This window comes from Colias philodice, chromosome 15 (assembly GCF_061535455.1).
Source record: "Colias philodice isolate Cphi_HAF_F1 chromosome 15, ilColPhil1 Martin Lab GWU primary, whole genome shotgun sequence".
In the NCBI taxonomy this organism is placed as follows: Eukaryota; Metazoa; Arthropoda; class Insecta; order Lepidoptera; family Pieridae; genus Colias; species Colias philodice.
In genome coordinates this window covers 285,043-307,494 of record NC_143100.1, presented here as the reverse complement: position 1 = coordinate 307,494, position 22,452 = coordinate 285,043, and the positions used below count along the sequence as shown (strand labels likewise).

Below are 22,452 nucleotides of genomic sequence, written 5' to 3'. Positions count from 1 at the left end.
TACAAGTGCAATGTATGATACATAAAGACATTTTAAGTTTGAAAAATCAGATGTTTTGCGCGAAGTGACAGTAGTACCCACCTCAACGCTTCGCTTATGAGGCGTGCAATAATAATAGCTAGAGATTCAAGCATTACTACTAAATTAACTCGAATATTCAAAAACATACCTAATAAACTTTACAAAAACAAGATAACATAGGTATTAACTAATAACATATGTAATTATATAAATATATAGGTAACTAAGAATAATGGATTTGTATTTATATATTTATAATTGCTTCAGTAATTGAAAAGTCTGTAATGTTAGATTACTACCTACGTATTGACTGTCATATTTAAAAGAAAAATTTTTCCAATAATTAATACCTTAGGTAGTTACTACTGCCATTATCATAAGCAAACCCACCTATGAGTTGTGGCACTCACCCGTCGACCTTGTGAATGTTCAAAAAGTCGAGTCGCTAATTTCTGCCATTACAAAATTTCCTTGAACCCACTGCACTAATCGCTTAAGTTTATAATAGGCTTATTGTTCAGGGGCTATACAAATGTGTCGAACTATGCGACGCGCCACGTGACCGGAGAAAAGGAAGGAAGTCATTACCAGCTTATTGTTACGTGATATTAACACGGATTTATTAGTAAACTTCGTTATATAAAACCTAACAAAAATGGTAGAAATTATGAAAATTTCAAAAACTGGCATATTTATCATTAAAAAGTACGAGAGAATGCAGATTCAGAAATAAAAAAGGTACCTACATGCATAAATTGCAAAATTTGACGACCCGATCGATTTTTATTTGTATTAAGTCACGAGGTAAAATTAAACCTAAAGTGCGGACTGTTACCATTTAGTTTCGAAGCGTATATAAACGACAACCAGTTAACCATCTAAGTACATAGTGACGTCACTGAAATCCAGACAATACATCCCAGTAACCTAGATACCTAATTCCTATCACCTAACAGAGTCCATTATCGTGTCCCTGACCTAGTTGCGACAGACGGGGACAGGCAACACCTGTAATGTTATACCTACTAATTACCCACCCCCGGTTCAAGTGACGTATACAATCTAAAGTCTGATTAATAAGGTCATCAGGAAATTGTTAAGACATAAAACAGAGATAATATTATCCAAAATACATAATATTTGATTTGATACTTCCGAGTTCCGATATTTAACTCACGCATTTCATCGGCGATTTAATTTTAAACCAAGTAGTTATATTATGTTAAAACCGATAAACGAGGACAATCATAAACTATTACAACATCGGTACATAGGATAACTTACCTACGGATATTGCTTAAATTATTAAATTAGGGTCCTACAAACTCATTACAATAATTACAGATTGAGTTTAAACTCAACGTACCTATAGACCTAACGTATAGATTTAAATCTACCGACCAAACGATTAACGATTCTGTAATTATTTTTATAAATTGCTACATATCGACGGACAGACACGCTTATAATTTATTGTAGTGATAAACTACTATTCGGGAATTTCAATTGACCTTTACAGAATACCTACTCGCGTCACCTGATATAATTTGTATGAATTAATTTGTAAGTAATTCTTTGAATTGATGGTTATGTGTCATGTGTTTCGAGTTAATTACATATTTTGAGGGGACAAGACAAGGGTATTTAAAAGTTATTAAAATTAATGGTACATCAAACCAGGGCATACTTATATTTTAACTGACTTAGTAACTGGATGATGACCGCCTCCTCTGTACAGTGGTTGACGCGTGAGCGTAACACCAAGGGGCCCTGGGTTCGATTGCCGGCAGAGACGAAGAAAAAAAATGTGTGCGTGTACTAGTGTACACACGTAAGAAGTGAAACTTCTTTATGATCTTATTTTTCAAAAAATAATTTACTATATGCAACTTTACAGAAATACGTCGAACCACGCGTGGTAGGGATAAGAAAAAGATGGCGCGTAATGGAAAAAATGTCACGCGTAACGAAAAAATGTTACAATAATTTATTTTCCAACCCCGATAAAGAAGTTTCACTTCAAAAAGTCTTGGTCTGGTAGGACACAGAAGGCTGATCACCTACTTGTTCCTAAAATAATTCCTAAAGAAAATCGTTCAGTGAAACATATGTTTAATGCATCTGCCCCTTACCCCACTTGGGGACATGGGACTTCACTAGTAGTTAACTGGATCAAAAAGAGGTTTCCAAAATTGATAACTGTGGCTATTAAATTGGTACCTTATCTAAATCACCATATATGCAAATTTCATATTAAATTTTTAATTTTTAGATCATGTTTATAAGTCCCAGTGGGACCCAGAGTCACCAATAATGTCTCCGAATGACAGGTTTTAATTCTCATTCGTGTCAAAATCTGGATTTACCCGTTTAGATAATTATTTGTACACTATGTATGAGAGAATATAACAACATACGGTCAATCTGAATAAATTATATCTAAACATAAACGCAGTGTTATTTCGCTCTACAAAAACAAACGAAATAGGTAAAGGACATAACGATCTACAAAATAATCAATGTAGCGTTCGAATCATGTCTAGAATATTCTTTATATTGAACCTGCAATGTCTTATAATGTATTCACATCGAAAACATAACATCTGTTGCTTATTTAAAACTATCTGACGTCCAACACCTGAGCCAATATTGCCAGACTCGCGTCTTTCAGTTACCCATCGAAACTTCAGAAATAAATTGATTGATTTCATTTTCATTTATTTATAACATTCAATAATGAATAAATTCAAACGTATTAATATTGATGGATTGTTTTTATCTTTCAGAAATTCAATAAAAAGGCTGATAGATTCATTACCATAGCCTTGAAAATGTTTCTAACCTAACGTATGGATCTGCAGAAACCCAAACCATTATGCAATAATATAAACTATGTCATATTTAAACCCTGAAATAATAAATTAAATAAAATAACTATAGGTACTGTCTAAACAGCATGGACTCCCTAGAGCCTAGGCTAAACTAAATAAAAAGAGAGCTCTGATTTCAATGCTAATTTAATTTGTACCTTATAAAATAGTCGTGTCGGATTATCTTGTTTAGGTTTTCTCAAGCAAAAAGTTCAAGCGGCTTTTTCTGTGATGTCCTAGAAAAAATTGCTTTTAAATATATTTTACTTCTAAATTTAAGACATCGGTTAGTAGTTTTCGCAAAACAAGTCTAGTTTAGTCACATCAAATTATATTTGAATGCCTTTGTAAGGACACCGCCTTGACGAATATCTAAGAAACGGATTCGTATCGCATCAGAACTGGTTCTAATTAACGACTGCTAATGACCAAAGTTATTAATGCCGTTTGTCTTGATGTTCTATTTGTGTTACAATTAGCTATCTGAGGTCTGATCACGTTTTGAACTTTGTTAATTTGCTTTTTTAAAAATATTTTTCTAGGAAAACATTTTCATGAATTAAACCGATGTGTAGGTATTTGCTATTTATCAATAAGTAAGTATCTAATATTGTTTTTTTTTGAAACAACAAATGATGTTCCAAGGTCCCGGAAGTTACAAACGTAAAATTAAGAAATACCATGACAATACGTGCACGCCCACGTGCATCTTTGTTCTGCCCAAACAAAATTTAATGTTTCATATGTGTATATTAGTATCCATACTAATAGTATAAATGCGAAAGTAACTCTGTCTGTCTGTCTGTTACTGAATCACGCCTAAACTACTGAACCAATTTTCATGAAATTTGGTATGGAGATATTTTGATACCCGAGAAAGGACATAGGCTATTTTTTATTTTTACATGTAATGACTCACGAGTATGCGCCATTAAGTTTCAACATAATGGTTATTGTCATATGTATTTTTCTGTTTATATGCCTCAAAATAATATTGTAAATTTGCCTTATTTTACTGATATTTTAGGCTCAATACATAGTTTAATTGAAAGTAACTCTGTTAATGTGACTGTTGTATTGGGAGATTACAATGCGAATTTAAATACTTTATTTAACAATGAATTAATTGATTTTTGTGCTGATCACAATCTTATATGTGCAGATATGTGTTTTCTAAAGAATTTGGATAATGTTTTTACTTATGTTAGTTACTCACACGGTTCTTATAGTTGGCTTGATCATTGCATCGTCACCCCGCTCGCGTGGACGGCTTTAACTAATGTTTACATAATTAAAGACGTATTTTGGTCGGATCACAGGCCCTTAGTACTAGAATTAGACTTCGATATAATTGCTGTAAAGAGGTGCTCTGTTCTCACGAACGGGTCTTTGAACCGGGTTGTTTGGGGTAGGAGAGGCAGCTACGAGGTTGAGACCTATAGATCATTATGTAATAAGTATTTGTCTGCCCTTGACTGGGATCGTTTGCGTTCGCTCGCTAGGTGTAATCCATGTTCGTGTCCTGTGCATAAGGATAGTTTGGAACTTATTTACAATGAATTCATAACGTCGTTGCAATCGGCCGCTGTGGAGGCGCGTCCTCGACACAGGTATAAGGGGAATAATGGGTGTCCTAAGAAAACACCTGGATGGAATCAATTTGTAAAATCGGCTCACGAGGATGCAAGACGCTGTTTGATGAATTGGTTTGAGGCTGGATCTCCTCATTCTGGTGCGCTTTATGATAGCATGAAAAAGAGTAGGTCGGTTTTTAAAGGACGGTTAAAATGGTGCCAGAACAATAAAGAAAAGATTTTATTAGATAAAATAAGTAGTACTTGTAGAGAAAAACAGTTTTGTAAGTTCTGGGAGCAAGCGGGTAAATTAACGAATACTAAGATTGGAACACCATTTTCAATTGATGGTGAATCAGATAAACAAAAAATTACGGATATTTTTAAAAGTAAATTTATGCTTGGTTCTACTAGTCACACGCTTCTCAATGCGAATAAAAATAGCAATAGTATTGACGATTCCTTCTCTTATTTATCTGACCTATCTTCTATTCATATAGATGAAAAAACAGTTTACGACACGCTTAGAAAAATGCATTTAGGTAAATCTTGTGGTCATGATCACATTGCCGTAGAACATTTACGTTTCGGTGGTCCATGGGTGGTAGTCTTTTTATCAGTTTTCATAAATGCTTGTATAAAACACGCATATTTGCCTTCTGCTTTAATAAAATGTGTTGTAACGCCCGTGATTAAAAGTAAAACTATGAGCGCAATGTCGAGTTCGAATTATAGGCCGATTTCTATCGCGACGACTTGCGCTAAACTAGTAGATTCGATTGTTCTAAATATTATTTCTAAATACATTTCGATAAACGATGCTCAATTTGGATTTAAAAAACAAAGTTCAACTGATTTAGCTATTTACTCCTTGAAACAGACTGTAAATTATTACGTTACGCGACGGACTAAGGTTTATGCTTGTTTTTTGGACCTTAGTCGTGCTTTCGACCGTGTAAATTATGATATCCTATGGAGGAAGCTGGAAGAAGCGCGAATGCCACCTGCCATCATTGGCTTGCTTAAAACGTGGTACACTACACAAAAAAATGTCGTTCGCTGGGGAAACACTTGCTCAGATGAGTTTGTACTGTCATGTGGGCTAAGACAGGGAGGTCTGACCTCTCCTCTCTTATTTAATATGTATGTTAATCAGCTGATCGAGGAGCTCAGCGAGACCGGTGTCGGCTGCTACATCGATGGTATTTGTATGAATAACCTCAGCTATGCTGATGACATGGTCTTGCTGAGCCCCTCGGTCGGCGCGCTCCGTAAGCTCCTCACCATCTGTGAAAATTATGCTGAAAGGCATCACCTTGTCTATAACGTAGATAAATCGGTTGCTATGCTTTTTGGCGCAACCTCTAAGGATATCCATTTGCCTGTTTACCTGTATAACCAGCCGCTCAAATTTGTTAATTCTTTCCGCTACCTGGGACATATAGTTTCGTATGATCTGACAGATGACCTCGATATAGACAGAGAGAGGCGTTCTCTGGCTGCGCGCGCGAACATGATCGGAAGAAAGTTTAATAAGTGCGAAAGAAATGCAAAAATATTACTATTCAAAGCTTATTGCACCGCTCTATATGTATACTCCACAACTGTGGACAAGGTATAAAAAAGAAAATTATCGAGTTTTTAGGGTACAATACAATGATTCGTTCCGAATTTTATTCAAACTACCGCGTTGGTGTAGCGCGTCTAGCATGTTCGCGGAAGCCCGCGTGCCGGTTCTCGATGCATTGATCAGGCATCGTGTTGCTAGATTTAGGAATATTCTTTTTACTTCTAGTAACTCGATTATAAATGCTTTAACGAATTTTGGTAGCAGCATCTTGGCATTTTATGCCCGGCTTCTGCGTTAATATTTATAACTTCTAAATTGATACTTTTTTGTGTTATTTCAATAACTGTGTAATGTAACTCTTGTATTTTATTTTTGCCTAACGGATCTTAGTCGTCCATTAATGTACATAATAATTCAATAAAGGATATTTTATTTTTATTTTTTTTTTTATTTTATCCCGGGAAAATGACGCAATCCTGGAAATCCCACGGGAAAGGGAACTATGCGGGTTTTTCTTTGACTGCGCGGGCGAAGCCGCGGGCGGAAACCTAGTATACGATAAGTACAAAGTAGTGCATAAACTATGTAGAACCTTTGTAGAAAATAGACAAAAGATAACAAACAACTGCTACCGCTAATCTCAAGTGCAAATGTATCGGTCATCGACCCGCTAATTGAAACAAAATGGCGGCAATATTGACACTTGCATAATCCGTGACATAATATGATATACGACTTTCTCTCGACTTCGCCGGAATCAAGCCGGAGGCTCGACCTCCCGCCGCCGCCTTTCCACTACCGTGGTCCGTGGGCTCCGTGGCCAGTAAATGAGCGTTTTTAAACTTATTTCATTCTTATGAAATATTTATTTCACATGGCTTATTTGGAATATCTCGACCTAAAAATACTTTCTTAGGTACGGTGACCTACTTATCTGATAAGTAAATACTAAATACGATTAAAATAAATAAATAGCAATTTGAATTAAATTTCTATGCTTTATATTCCCTTAATTGGTGAAAATTATTATAATAAAATCAACATCTTAATACTCGTGAATATAAAATTCTTATTTCTATTAGAACTTTTCAAACCAATAGTAAAATTATGTGACATGGATTAAGATACTGAAAAAGCTTGATTAATATTTCTGAACGTACCGATACCACCTTCGTATCATAATATGTATAATAATATGTATTGCGTGCTGTGACGTGTGAACATAGCGAGCTTTATTTATGGCCAAATAGACAAAAAATAGTAATATCTTAACATAATAATCAAATCACATGCTCCAAGATACACAGAGGATGCAGTACGCCGTACGGCAGCGGCCCAACGCTTTCTCTCCACAAAAACTAGCAGCGCACAGACTTCTCTTTGTCCGATATTGCTGTAATCTGGGCCATTGGCCCATTGCATTATATCACTGGGGAAACAATAAATTGTTTACTTGAAACTGACCACAAGAGTACATTGCGAAAATAACCGTTAAACATACTGAAACACGATTCATGAAGTTCTATTTATTGCAAGAGACTGACAATTTTTTTAAGTTGAACGGAATAAAATTGTTTACATCAGAAGACTAACAGATAAATACTTCGTAAAATTCAAAACAAATATTTCGTTTGTGATCAAGAGAATTGACGGCAAACACGTACGGCCGGTGGAAGCAAGGCTTTTCACACAGGTAGAGCAAAAATAGTTAGTCCGGATTCAAACCCCATGGTAGAGCAAAACATGATTCTGTTTTTCCGTATAAAAATGTTCTTACTTGTACTAAACCATACCTACCGTTTAATACGTTCTGTCCTCCTAATATTTTTTGTTAAGAAAAAGCACAACAACCGTATTACATATTTTTATTTCAAATAAAACTATACATAATCAACCTTTAAATATTGCAATAAAACCAATAACTTAATTGAAACATTTTCCTTTGATTGTACGTTCAGAAAATATTAAAACCATTAATTAAAGTGACCTTCAGTTTATTGATTTGTGAACCAGCGCTATTGACTGAAGTAATAATGAAATGCATTCAAAGGATGTGTAATTTCAGTACTTTAGCGTGTAGGTAACATTGATTTATGTTTTCCGTGTTATATTAATTGTAAGTACACAATATCTATATTTTTGTCAATTGATGACCTATGCGATATATTTGAGAACTGTAAAATTTATATTATTTTGATGAATCACTCATGAAATTTTTATTTGTAATCAATTTTAAAAATCCTCTGCCTTGATACCTCACTCGATATATTGTGTAGGAAACAAATTGAATAATAGAAATAGTATAAAAGTTAAGAGTAAATAATAATTGAGAGCTAAAAAATTTGAACCCATCGATTCCAATTTCTAAAGACTTACTGCACCACAAAATACAGTGCTGATTTTCAGAGACCCCTGCACTGTGGCTTTACCTTTTTTTGAAATATTGCAGTCGCGTACTTAAAATAACGAAAGCCCAATAATTTGCATTATTTTGGGCTAAAACCCAATCACGTGCAAGCAGGTATTACATCGTATCGGAGCACAACTAACTAAATATTTAAACTTTACGACCTTCCTCTGAGAATTATTGAATCTATTTGCGGATGGATATAAATACTGTTTATAGAGAGGCATATCTCCCATTGAGCGAGTGTTCGTGAATCACCCTGCTCCGGCTGATTTATTTCTGATACGATTGCTTTTGTTTATCGTATGCATTGCATCGCATATTTTCTTTGACGGTTTTGTTTAAACAGATTCTTTGAATTAATTTTGACTCGCGAAGTTGTATATTTTTGTTTAATGTAACATTGACGGATTATTTGAGTGTTTCTTTTGATATGGAAGTATGGGGGCGTTGATAGTCGTAACTAAAATTCCTGAAGCTGAAAAGAAAAATTAAATAATATTTTTGCATAACATTCGGTACAGACCAACCGAAAGAAGCAAAATAGATTATCTCAAGACTACTCTATAGAATGAATGAATGAATAAATACATAATAGTATAATTAAGTGTTTATATACAGATAATAATCCTTACCTAATTTCGCCTTAGTAAAATATTAAAGAAACAAAATGGTTGTAGGAGAAAATAGGCTGTAGCGTTCATTTAGGCATAATTTTCCGGTAGATACATAACCCTATGTGGCTTACATTCCTGGCTACTACCACATACCAACGCGCTGCAAGATGAATATTCCTGTTTATTGAATCACATCACATGTGAGTGATCGTGATTGCACGCGGCGGCGAGTGCAAATTGCACAATGCTGGCGATGCAGGGCAGGGTCGCCAGACGCTCTTTAATTAGGGCTGAACCGAAAAATATCTCGTTCTGAACGTTACAGAACATGAAACAAGATAATTATGTAAGCAAGGGTATCGAGTTCTACGTAATAGTTTTTAAGAACTGCTTTATATTTGTATGTTGTGTGAATAACATTCTGTTAAAGACTGGTAGGTAAATTAACATTAGTTTACACTGATCAATGGTCCTCCTCTTAGCTGAAAGAATATCACTTTCAACCCTCCATAATTTGTTTAACAGTTTATTTTTTATTTCTTTTGCAAATACATACGATGCGCTCTACTTATTTTAAAAGAGTTCTAGCTCTATGCGTGTCAGTGTGCGTTACAAAAAATACTAAAATCCATCAGTCGGTACCCCTAACAGAGAAAACAAACAGTTTCAGCGGGCAACCCTGAAAGTGCTCCCTACGAATATGTTGATAAACACTGCCGGCAATTAGAGGATGACATCAGGGTCGGTGGAAATGAGTCAAGGGCGGTCACTCTTACCGCCAGGACCTTGGGTCGCTTGGCACCTCATAAGATATTCATGCCTTCATGATTGAACTTTCCTTTAATGTTTATTTTTTTATATAAAACTAGGGTAGACTTCTTCCGCACCTGGGAGGAAGTCATACAGATTACAATCTTAAAATTCCTGAAAAACAAATTTGTAAGTACCCTATAATATCTATACCTATTACATATGTATATTTTGATTTTTGATATGTACCTAGTTTTTTGTAACTGCGCGTAATTGAGAATTATGTTCCAATTTAATCAATAATACAGTTGTACTAATAAACACATTCTAAATGTTATATTTTAAATCGTATGTTAAATAATTGATTTGCCATCGATTTTCCGGTAAAGCCACTTCACTTTATTGAGGTGATATTTGAAATGTCCATGTTTTAATAACAATGTATTAGTAATCACTACATAGTATAAATCAAAGTCGCTATCTCTGTCCCTATGTCCGTTTGTATGCTTAAATCTTTAAAACTACGCAACGGATTTTTATGCGTTTTTTATAGATAGAGTGATTCAAGAGGAAGTTTTTAGTAGGTACATAATTTATTAGGTTTTAGATAAAGCGGGCGAAGCCGCGGGCGCTAAGCTAGTTACACATAAGGTATTAATTCCTTATCATTATTGTTTTAATAGCGGCAGCCAATACTTGTATTCAAATAATGTTATAGAATGTAGATTGTTATCGGGAATACCATAAAATGAACAAATAATGAGCAATAATTTTATTTTATTAAATGGATATTGTAACAAACGCACTTAATTCCGAATATGTATGTATGCAAATTCTGTTTCAAAGACAAAACGATTGAATGAAAGTTATATACCAACGTAGAAATCTTAAAACCACAGAAGTAAACACAATTCTATTTTTCTGCCGATTCCTTTCGATAAAAGCGACATTCCGAAGCAGTGGTACCTACTATGTGGCGAAATCTTCTTAAAAATAAAGACAAAAACACTTCTAAAAGTTTACATGCATAAAAAAGTAGGTATTGAGATTGTTTACTTATAAAGATACTTTTATTACTCTACATTGAATGAAAATAGCAATAAACTAAATCAGTATCTGAAGCACGTTACGCGTGCGCCGTGCGATGGCAAGGCCGCGGTAAATCGGTGCAGCGGAGCCTGCGCCGGCGCAACCGCTCCCAGCGCTCTTTATTAATAACAACTAAGATTTCCTTTGTTCAACGATCTGTATATATAAAAAGAGTAACAAGTTAGCGAATTGTGAAATATAATATTGTTTATGTACCGTTTTGTCACAAATGCAAATACTAAAATATATAAAATGCAAATGAGGAAGTAAGTAATTTCAATTTCTTTGATAGTGATCTCGAATTGTTTCATGTTATATTATTAAATAACGTTGGCTGTCGCTGCGTACACTGTCACTAATTCACTATACTTGGATTCACTAATAAAACACCACTGCTGTTGTAAGGCATTTAATTAATCAAAACACAGTATACATATGATATTACAAAAACAAAACACTAGCCAGTTATAAGATCGAACAATTCTAACGTGGCGCCATCTAGTTTGCGATAAGGAACTAAACGTAGACGGTATTGAACATCCCGCCCACCAAAAGCACCTAGTGCTTTTCTAAACAAAAATAAACCTATAAAACAATTCAGCTGAAGAGTAAATTTAACCTAATAAACACAAAGTAATTCTTATAACATCTCAACGTAAACAATAGAAACTCTTAGTACATACATCTAAACTCAACGCAAATAATATAAACTTGAGAGTGAACTAAAACAATATTGACTTCTAAACAACAACATTTTTCAATGTAAAAAAATAGGAACACAAAAATACTGCTACATTAACTTAACTAAGAATTCTACACAATAACTAACGAGCTAGGCCTTTGGTAAAATGCATAACTTATTACAAGGACGTTTACAAAGACCGTTCTTAGTTTTAATTGTTACAACTCGGGTAAGGTTGTCTTTACCCGGATGTTTTTCAACGATTTTCCCTAACAACCATTTAGCTGGAGGAACATTGTGGTCCCTTATAATAACAATATCGTCAACGTCAGGTTCTGTCTTTTTTGAAAACCATTTGTACCTATTATTTAACGTCACTAAATACTCATTTGACCACGTCCTCCAGAAATTATTAACCATCCGTTGAGTAAGTTTCCACCTTTGAAGACCTGTGAGAGAGGTCTTTGAATAATCGCTTTCAGGAATTAAGACTAATGGTTCACCAACTAAGAAGTGCCCAGGTGTGAGGGGCATCTCGTCACCTGGATTATCACTAATTGCAGAAATTGGACGGGAGTTTAAGCAGGCTTCTACTTGGGTCAACACAGTTGTAAGTTCCTCGAAGGTAAGTATTGCGTCTCCTACTATTCTTTTCAGGTGTGTTTTCGCTGAACGAACACCCGCTTCCCACAGCCCTCCAAAGTTAGGCGCGTGTGGGGGTATAAAATGCCAAGTGGTTCCGTCCTGGGTAAGTAAATTAGCAATTTCGTCGGCCAACTCTGATTTCGCTTGACATAACATCTTACGCAGCTCTTTATCCGCACCAACGAAATTAGTCCCATTGTCGCTGTACAGATCGCGGCAGTGCCCTCTTCGGGACACAAAGCGTTTGAATGCAGCTATGAATCCAGAACTAGTAAGGTCTGACACAGCTTCTAAGTGGATCGCCTTAGTCGCCATACACACAAATAGACAAATATAGCCTTTATAGGATTTCGATCCTCTACCCGGCGAAAACCTAATATCTATGTACCCGGTAAAATCAACACCTGATGACCTAAACGGTTTATCCGGAGTCAATCTAACCTTAGGTAACTGGCCCATTAATTGGTTGTTATCCTGGTGAGAATAACGTAGGCAAGTCATGCATTCCCTGTAGCACTTCTTCACCTTTTCTCTAATTCGTAAGATCCAAAATTTACTTCTTAAGAAGTTTATCATAAGTTGTGGACCCCCGTGAAGTGTTCTGTGGTGCGCATCCAAAATTAATAACCTAGTGAGATGAGACTCACTGGGCATTATTAGAGGATGTTTCTTATTAAACTGCACAGAAGACAGTTGTATTCGACCGCCCACCCTTAGCAACCCTTTTTCATCAAGAAAGGGTGCAAGAGTGTGCAGTGGACTTCCTTTAGTAACACTTCCGGCTCGAGACATTAACTTATTAATCTCATCTTCAAAATATAGTCTTTGGGTAGCTTTTACAATTATATCTAATGTAGTGTCCATTTCATTGGTCGTAATTCTTTTATTAACATCTCTTAATTCTTTAGGTTCCCTCAGTTTTAGAAATTTTCGACAGTAAGATAAAACTCGTAACATTCTAGTTAGATTTGAAAACCGCTCCCATATAAATTCTTCAGCAGATCGCGTCGTATTGGTAAGTACCTTTAACGGTCGTACTTCAACATCAGTGTCAACATCCAAATGTGTACTATAAACATGGTTTTCGTGTAGGCTCTTAGGACCATGCCACCAAAGATCATTATGTATTAGTTCTCGAGAGGAGATACCCCTTGAGGCACAATCGGCTGGATTTTGGTCTGTGGCAACATGGTTCCATTGATCACTATCCAAAACAGTCAAAATCTCGGAAACCCTGTTGCTTACAAACGTCGTCCAACGGCTGGGTTCTCCACGGAGCCATGCAAGCACTACGGTCGAATCGGACCAGGCAAACAACTTATCTTTAGGGACCTGCAGTACTTGTGCAACCTCAGAAATTAACTTGGCAGCCAACAACGCCGCGCATAGTTCCATTCTCGGAATGGATATCTCCTTCTGAATTGGGGCGACTTTAGTTTTAGATGTGACTACATTTACGTGAGTATTGCCATCGGTGTCCATGGTTTTCAGATAGACGACAGCAGCATAAGCTAGCTGAGAAGCGTCAGCAAATACGTGAAGCTCAACTGGATCATCATTCGTTGTATAAAGCCACCTAGGAACAGCTATACCTCGAATACCATCTAACTCTTTTCTAAAGTGTAGCCATTGATTTAATAATTCTGACGAAAGATTTTCATCCCAATTTAATCCAGATTTCCACAGTGTTTGCATAAAGATCTTCGCCGTAATAAGGACAGGAGCAACCCAACCCAAAGGGTCGTAAAGTCGCGCAATATCTGATAACACTTTCCGTTTGGTTACAGGCTCATCTAACTCCGGTAAATTGTAAGTATACTCAAATTTATCTATGTTTTTATTCCAGGAAATACCCAACACCTTAATTGTATCATTGATTTTAAAAATAAATGTATCTTTTGAAGATTGATTGTCATTTTCGATATGATTCAGTAATTTTGGACAATTACTGCACCACTTTTGGAGCTTAAATCCACCTTTAGACATTAATTGATTCATCTCTTTATAAATATCTATAGCTTTCTCTTCTGAATTACAACCGGTCAACAAATCGTCCATATAAAAATCTTCAAGTGTAGTTTTTGCGGCAAGTGGATATCTCAGCTCTTCATCTCGAGCCAATTGTTGCAGTGATTTAACCGCCAAATACGGAGCACAAGCAGTACCGAAGGTAAGTCGAGATAGCTTAAAATGTTGTATGGGTTGCAATGGATCAGCCCGCCATAAAATTCTTTGGAAATTTGAATCATCTTCATGTACTACTATTTGTCTATACATCTGTACGATGTCTGCCACAATACAATAAATATGCGTTCGCCACCTCATTATAATGTGGCGCAAATCTTGTTGAATTTTAGGTCCAACGAGTAACGTGTCATTCAATGATACGTTATTATTCCCCTTGCACGACGCATCAAAAACAACACGAAGTTTGGTGGTTTCCTTGTCTTCCCTTATCACGGCGTGATGAGGTAGGTAAAAGGAAAATGGATACTCAATATCCTCCTTACTTAAAATCGGTTTCATGTGTTTTTGATTCTGGTAGTCGACTATAACATTCTCATATTCAGCGTGCAAGTCAGAATTCTTTTTAAACTTTCTTTCTAATACCTTAAACCTCTTCAAAGCAACTTCCTTGGAATTTCCGTACGCACACCTTGGATCTGGTTCCTTAAATGGCAATCTCACTACGTAACGACCTTCTTCATTTCTTGTGGTAGTACTCTCATAAATTTCTTCACATCTGATTTCTTCCTTCGTAAGTTTCTTTTCTATTAAATCTGGTTCTCTTTCAATTTCCCAAAACTGTGTCAAAATATTATCTTCTCTTACCTGTAAATGTAAATTTACTACTCTAGGATTTGATTCTTCATTTTCTCCTACTCTTCCAGACAAGATCCAGCCAAGATGAGTATTCTGTGCAATAGGACCGTCATGTATGGGATGTTTCAAGAAACCACTCAACATTATTTGACTGAAAATATCTACTCCTAAAATAATATCTATCTTACCAGGTGAACCATATTTGGGATCTGCTAACGGTAGATTATTGAGCTCTGGCCAATCAAAAATGGAAACCTTACTCGACGGAAGAAAAGATGTTAAAGATGGCAACACATATGCATTTACTGAAACAGAAAATTTATGATTATGTAGTGATTCTAACTCAAAAGAAACAATGTGCTTAGATCTAAGTTTACCATCACCTACTCCAGTTATTAAACCGTTTATTGGTGTACGCTTAAGACATAAATATTGTACAGTACTTTCGGTAATAAAAGAGGCCTCAGAGCCTTGATCGATTAATATTCGCGCAGTTTGGACACAGCCATTTGGGGATTTAACTCTAGCTAATGCTGTAGCTAATAGCACTTTGACTTGATGTTTATCTTTGGCAAAATGAGCTACTACTTTCTTATCATACTGGCGATTCTCATCTAAACTCGTCGGTTGGTGGGTAGTACTCGTACATGGTTCCCCAGACACACGGAGAGGATTTCTTTCTATATGCAGCAGGGTGTGGTGTCTTCTGCCACAACGCCGGCAACACGTCGACTGGTGACAGCTCCTCACGTTGTGGTTGGATGAGAAACAATTGAAGCAAAGTCTCTTGGCTTGAATAAACTCATAACTCTCTTCGGGAGACTTGCCTCCAAATTGTTTACATTGGTATAATAAATGAGCATCTGAACAGCATACGCAGACTTTACTATTTTCTTTGTAAGTATCCTTTTTATTATCTTGTATAATATGAAACGCCTTTTGTCTTGTTTGCTTTGGACTTATACTATTCTTCATGTTTTGTTTAGATTCACCTCCTAGCATCTCCAATGTTCTAAATCTACTTTCCAGGAAGGTTACGAGCTCACTCCATTTTGGGATGCTGTCGGTTTGAGATCGGCCAGCCTCGGTCTCCCACTGGCGGCGGGACTCTAAATCTAATTTTGAGACTATTAAAAAATTAATGATCGCATCCCACGAAGACACCTCAATATCTAAATTCTTTAGAGCCTTCAAACATGCCTCCGTGGTATCGATAAGATGTTTGATTGCTGTAGCCGACTCGCTAGACATAGGCTTTTGACCGAACAAACGTTTTAGAATCTCATTAACATTGAATCTTTTGTTATTATACCTGCGCTTCAATCTGTCCCACGCCTCTTCATAATTTGTATCGGTAGTCGATAAGCTCCTTAATAAATTCTCTGGTTCGCCTTTTAAACTACATTTCAGGTAATGCAACTTCTGAACCTGACTTAATGATGGATTTCTATCTATCAAAGAGACAAACATGTCGTGGAAGCTCTGCCATTCTTCATAATTACCCGAAAATGTAGGTAACTGTATTTGTGGGAGCTTCACTTCACTACCTGCACAGGTGACGTTCGATGGACTGACTTTAGAAGAACCCGCTGAGCTGGAACCAAGATCAACCTTCATTTTTGATTTGTAACTAATATAAATTTCTTCTAGGTTATCATAGATCTCTTCGGTAAAATAGGGAGTTTTTTCGCGTTCCCTTTTTGATGCAACTGATATAATATTCAAATGGTTCTCGGTAAACTTCTTCCAACTTGCCTCCAAACATTCTAATTTTATTTCTATGTAAACGTTTGTCAGTCTTTCTTTTGGGGACTTTTTATAATTTGAATAACTTTTATTTATTTGCTCATGTATCTCTACTTGCTGAGCAACTAATGGATCCATTTCTTCTATCTTTAATTTTATTCAAAATTTTTCTAAGTCCAAAGTGTATACAAATTTTTATGAAATTTTTCTAAGTCCCATAAGCATACAAATCTTTATCAAATTTTTCTAAGTCCCGTATGCATACTATTTTTTATCAAATTTTTCTAAGTCCAAGATTCATACTAATTTTTATCGAATTTTTTCTAAGTCCAGTATTTAATCAAATTTTTCTAAGTTAATATTTAAGCTAATTTTTCTAAGTCCAAGTTATCACAACACTGAATTTTTACAAGTCTTTATTGTCCACTTAGTTCACTTTACTCACGGTTTTTACAAGTCCTTATTATTCCTTTATTCCCGGGTTTCGGCACCAGTTGTCGCTGCGTACACTGTCACTAATTCACTATACTTGGATTCATTCACTAATAAAACACCACTGCTGTTGTAAGGCGTTTAATTCAACAAGCAAGTCGGGTCTTCCACGCAGGCCTTCACAGGCCTCGGGGTAACTGTTCGGGGCGACGGCCCCTTTCAGTGGTGGCAACGCCGCCTGCAACTACAGGCGGGGCACTGGGTGGGACCTAATGGTCCGAGGTGTCGAGTCCGGGAGGTGTCCTGCTGCAGTGCGATCGAGCCCGCGTGTATCGCGGGCGATCTGCGAGCTGCAGCAGGGAGGAATGTCCGTGGGTGCTTCACCGCCGCTTAGCGAGGTCGAGCCCGCCGGCAGAGTGCCGGGGGGCGCCCATCAGCCAGCGGCGAGAAAGTGGTCGTGTCCTAGGAGATTAGGTCACGTGGTAGGCCTCTTATGTCCGGCGGTCGCCGATGGTATGGCGCGATGCCCTGCAAATGCTGGGATCGCGCTCCGTCGGCGCGCGCGAACATAGAGGAACTCAGGCGACGAACGAAGTCGTCCAGGCTCTCCATGCGCAGGTCTCTGGAGATGACCTGATTCCGTACGAAGCGTGGTGCTCCGGAGATGGTGCGGAGCGTTAGCGACTGCTGCGCTCGCAGGGACTTGCGGTCCGTCTCGTTGGTCAGCGCGAACCACGCAGGGGCCGCGTAGGTGAGTCGCGTGCGAACGTACGCCTTGTAGATGCACAGCTTCGTACGGAGAGGCAGGTGAGACGCCAGCATGGGGCGGAGTATGTTCCGCACGGCGCGCGTCTGGGCGACCACGTTTTTCACATGGGGCCGCATCGAGAGGGTCTTGTCTATGGTCACACCGAGGTACTTGGCCTTCGGTGACCACTCGACGTTCTCGCCCATGAGAGACACCGGGGGTGGCAAAATGCGCGCCCGACCGATGGAAATCGCCTGAGTTTTACCCACGTTGACCTTGAGTCTCCAGTCCTCCAGCCATGAGGGAAGCGCGTCCAGTGCTCGCTGCATCTTAACAGATGCATGTTTGGCGTTCAGCGAGGTGGTGATAAACGCTGCGTCGTCTGCGTACAGCGCCAGAATGGCTCCGCCTGCGACTGGGATGTCGTCCGTATATCTGCTATAGCAGACGGGCGATAGGCAGCTTCCCTGGGGCACACCGGCTCGGATGGGGCGCTCAGTGGACAGAGCATCTTCAACCGCCACTTGAAAACGCCTGTCTTGTAGGAAGGTGGCCACAGTCTTAACTACTCGACGCGGAGTAGTAGACGTGGACAGCTTGTAGATGAGTCCGGTGTGCCAGACGCGATCGAACGCTTTCTCCATATCGAGAAATACTGCGACTGACTGTTCTCGCTTGTTGTAGGCGGTAGCGAGGTGGTGCAGTACTCTCGTCACTTGTAAAGTGGTGGAGTGTTCAGCACGGAAACCGAACTGTTCGTCGCGTGGCTGAAGATGAGGCGTGATATGCAGCAGCAGTAGCTTTTCGAAGACTTTCGAGGTAGACGACAGAAGAGTGATGGGTCGGTAGCTCTCAGGTAGCATTATATTCTTGCCTGGCTTGGGGATCAGGATGACTCGGCCGAGCTTCCACGGAGATGGGAAGTGCCCGGTACGGAGGATTCCGTTGAAGAGCCGCGTCAGCGTCGCAATGGCTCGCGGAGGAAGGTGACGCAGCGCTTCATTGGAGACCCGATCGGGACCGGGAGCTTTGCGTAGTTTAGTTCGTCGAATCATCCTTTGAACTCGTCCAGGAGAGAATACGACGGGGTCTTCTGTCGGCGGAATCGGCGATTCGAAGTAATCCTTCACGTGTCGCTCGATGGTTTCTACGTGCTGCACATTCGTAGTCGGGTTAGGCATGAACTGCGTCTCCAGGTGGTCTGCAAATATCTCCGCTCGATCCTCGGCGCGGTAACGTGGGGTACCGTCACCGGCCATGAGGGGTCTAATCGGAGACGGCTTCCCGGAGAGCAGGCGGCAAAGGCGGTGCATGCCGGACCAGTCGTCGCCGGCTCGCTCGATGGCGGTGTGCCAAGATTCGACTGCTACCGTTTCCAGTGCGTCGGAGATCTTGGCTGCCAGAGCGTTCAGCCGCGTCTTCATGGTCGGACATCGCAGGTTTTGCCATAGTCTACGCAGCTTCCTCTTCTCCTCTATCATCGCTTGTATGTAGGCAGGGACCTGGGGTTTCTTACGAGTAGATGCAGCGTCGAGTCTGGACTCTCGAAGCGCCTGGGACATGACTGCGCTGAGGTCCGTTGCGAGTCGATCGACGTCTGCAGGGCTCTCTACTTTGAAGGACGGCGAATGTTCAGCCATGTGTTTTGTGAAGATTCTCCAGTCCTGGCGATGCTTTGGAGAGGGTAGCGATGTCGTCAACGGAGTCGTTGCCAGTGTCAGGAGGACGGCTTGGTGGTCGGAGATAAGGTGGTCATCCAGGACGTCAAGCGACGGTGTGGCGACGAGGCCACGAGCAACTGCTATGTCGATGACGTCCGGAGTGTGGGCTGCATAGTACGGGTAGTGCGTTGGAACCTCTGGTCCTAGCACCTCGTAGCCGTGGCGGTCTGCATCGTCCAGGAGGCGTCTGCCGTCCGGATTCACGGTGTTAGAGTTCCACGCCGTGTGTTTCGCGTTAAAGTCGCCAGCGAGGATCGTAGGCAGTGGCGAGTCCAGCAAGATTCGGACATCAGCCACTGCGAGCCGATTATGCGGCGGCTTGTAGAAGGCGAACACACGGGTGGGCTGGCGGTCTATGCAGACTTCTACGCCGAGGGCGTACGACGACTGCAACTGAGGTACTGGCAGCAGTTGGTGGATAAGATTCCGACGTACCAGGACTGCTAATCCCCTGTAAGCAGTCCCGATCGGCGAGGAGTGGTCCTCCCGGTAGACATAGTATCCGGAAACCTTCAACTTGTCTACTGGTCTGAGGTGCGTTTCGTTTACCAGGCCGATGTCCACTTGGCGCTGGGAGAGCAGGGTTTTGAAGAGACGGGCTTTTTGAGCTGAGAGCCCGTCGGCATTCCAAAAGGCAATGCGAAGCTCAGCCATATGTGGCGCAAAGCTCCGCGATACAGCCCAAGATCAGCGGTACTGGGTCACGCTGCTCTTGGATGGCTATCAGCACCTGGTTAAGGGTGCTGATTACTTTGGTTAATCGGGGGTCCAGCGGCATCACTCGCTTCGCCTTCGTCCCCCGTACGGGGGCGGCGACCACGGTGGGCTTGGACGTTTTGCTACGCTGGGTAGGCTGCGGCGCAGCGGGCGGCGCAGAGCGTGGCCTAGAGGTGGTTGCTGCAGGCGGTATACTAGGCGGTGCAGTGACTGGCGCTGCAGTAAGTGGCGCGGAAGGCTGTGCAGCTGGTGGCCGCTTTTGTGTGCGTTTGCCACGTTTACGGCGGCGTTTGCCCGACGGCCCTGGCTGGTTGGCGGCAGCCATGAGCGAGCCAGGTGCATCGACTTCTGTTGCGGGCGCACGGGCATTTGTGGCAGTGCGTGCGACGGTGCCTGCTCGGCGGTTGCGCGTCTCCTTGCGGAAGATGGGACAGTTCGCATTATTAGCCGTGTGGGCGCCGCCACAATTGGCGCACGTTGGTGGATCCTCGCGCGGACGTTCACACTCCTTCGCCGGGTGGTTCTCACCGCACCGCACACAGGCTATTGGCCGGTGGCAGTTTTGGGAGGAGTGCCGAAATTGCTGGCAGCGATGGCATTGTGCGGGCCCCTTTCTGCCGCGCCAGGCCTCAATAGTGATCCCAGGCATACAGAGCAGTTCGCTCACCTCATAAATGCCTGGGATGAGATCCGGGGTCCGCTGCAATTGCGCGAACATCAAACAGCCCGGCCTACCTGGACGAGCGGGGATTGCGCGCACGTGCTCTGGGATGAACCCGAGCTCTCGCAGCTCTGTCTCCACTAGTGCCGGTTCTGTGTTAGCCGGCAGGCCGCGGATCGCTACTTTAACGCTTCTTTCAGCGGGCAGCGAGTAGCAAAACCAGGAGATTCCGGTATTGCTCTCCAGCTGCGTAAGATAGCGCTGGATGAGTCGGAACTCCTGGTCCGTCTTTGGTATGAAGCGGACGCCCTTGCCAAATGGACGTCCGTTTGGGGTATGCCCGAGGACCTTCTTTAACTCTCTAAAGTGGGTGGGCCAGTCAGGCAGCGTCTCCACGATAAGCGGGGGGTAGCGGTTGGGCTGTTTGGTAGGGGGCGCGGCGCTTGTGGCGCCGGCAGCAGCAGAGGTGGAGGCATAGGCAGTAGTGTCGGTCGCAGTCGAGGTAGAGTTGGTCGCGGCGGGCGCAACGGCGGCGGAGGAGGTGGAGGGTGTAGGTGCTGGGGATTTTTGAGACGCGGCTATGTTCGCGTATGAAGTGCCAATTGTCCCGGTTTCCATAGGAGAACCCGGTGACATCATCGGCATATTCAGCGTGGGCGGAGACGAGGATGTTGTGATGGCTTTCTCTCCTACTCTATGTGGAGGGGAGGGAAAGCGTCCCACCGGAATACCCGGTAAAGGGGCGGGGAAGCGCGGAGTGCGCGGCAGTGGTGCCTGTGCGGGGCGCTTCAAAGTGCCCGGATTTGGTGTGGCGGCGCTTACCGAGGCCTGTTGACGACTCGGTGTGAGCGAGCGAGTAATCGACGATACTGATTCGGTGGATTGGGCCGGCGACAACGTCAGGGGACTCGCCAGGAACGATTCATCGCCGGCACCTGACAGAGGTTCCGGTATCAACGCAGGACGCCGGCCGGTTGCTGTTGAGCGGGCCACGATTGCAGCCTGGCCGGAAGCAGCAATGGCGTCCAGGCCCATTTCAAGTGCGGCAACCGACCGACTATAGACCCTGCGGCCCAGTGCGCGCGGACGAGTCGCGCGTCGCTGCGGCAGCAGCGGCACGCTCGGCGGCGGCATGATCGCAGGATGTGTTTATTCACATCTGGCCGCAATAAAATTCTAACAACTCAGAAATAAACAAATTATTTATGAGTTATTAATTTATTTAATTAATTAATTAATTAATTTTGATTAATCAATTAATCAATTAATTATTGATCAGCGAGCAGAACGCTGAGAACGAGAGACCAAACGACCAAGAACAAACAACCAACAAACAACCACGCAACTCAACAACCACGCAACAAGCGGCGTTTAATTAA

General features: G+C 41.1%; 1 protein-coding gene and 1 long non-coding RNA gene across 2 annotated transcripts in view; one reads left to right on the top strand and one right to left on the bottom strand.

The window, feature by feature from the left end:
* The window catches only part of LOC149481985 (uncharacterized), a 191,832-nt gene that overhangs the window by 4,252 nt on the left and 165,128 nt on the right, over positions 1-22,452 (bottom strand). The gene's annotated exons all lie outside the window — the stretch shown is intronic.
* LOC149481992 (phosphatidylcholine:ceramide cholinephosphotransferase 2-like) overlaps positions 1-22,452 on the top strand; it is a 104,884-nt gene that overhangs the window by 6,768 nt on the left and 75,664 nt on the right. The gene's annotated exons all lie outside the window — the stretch shown is intronic.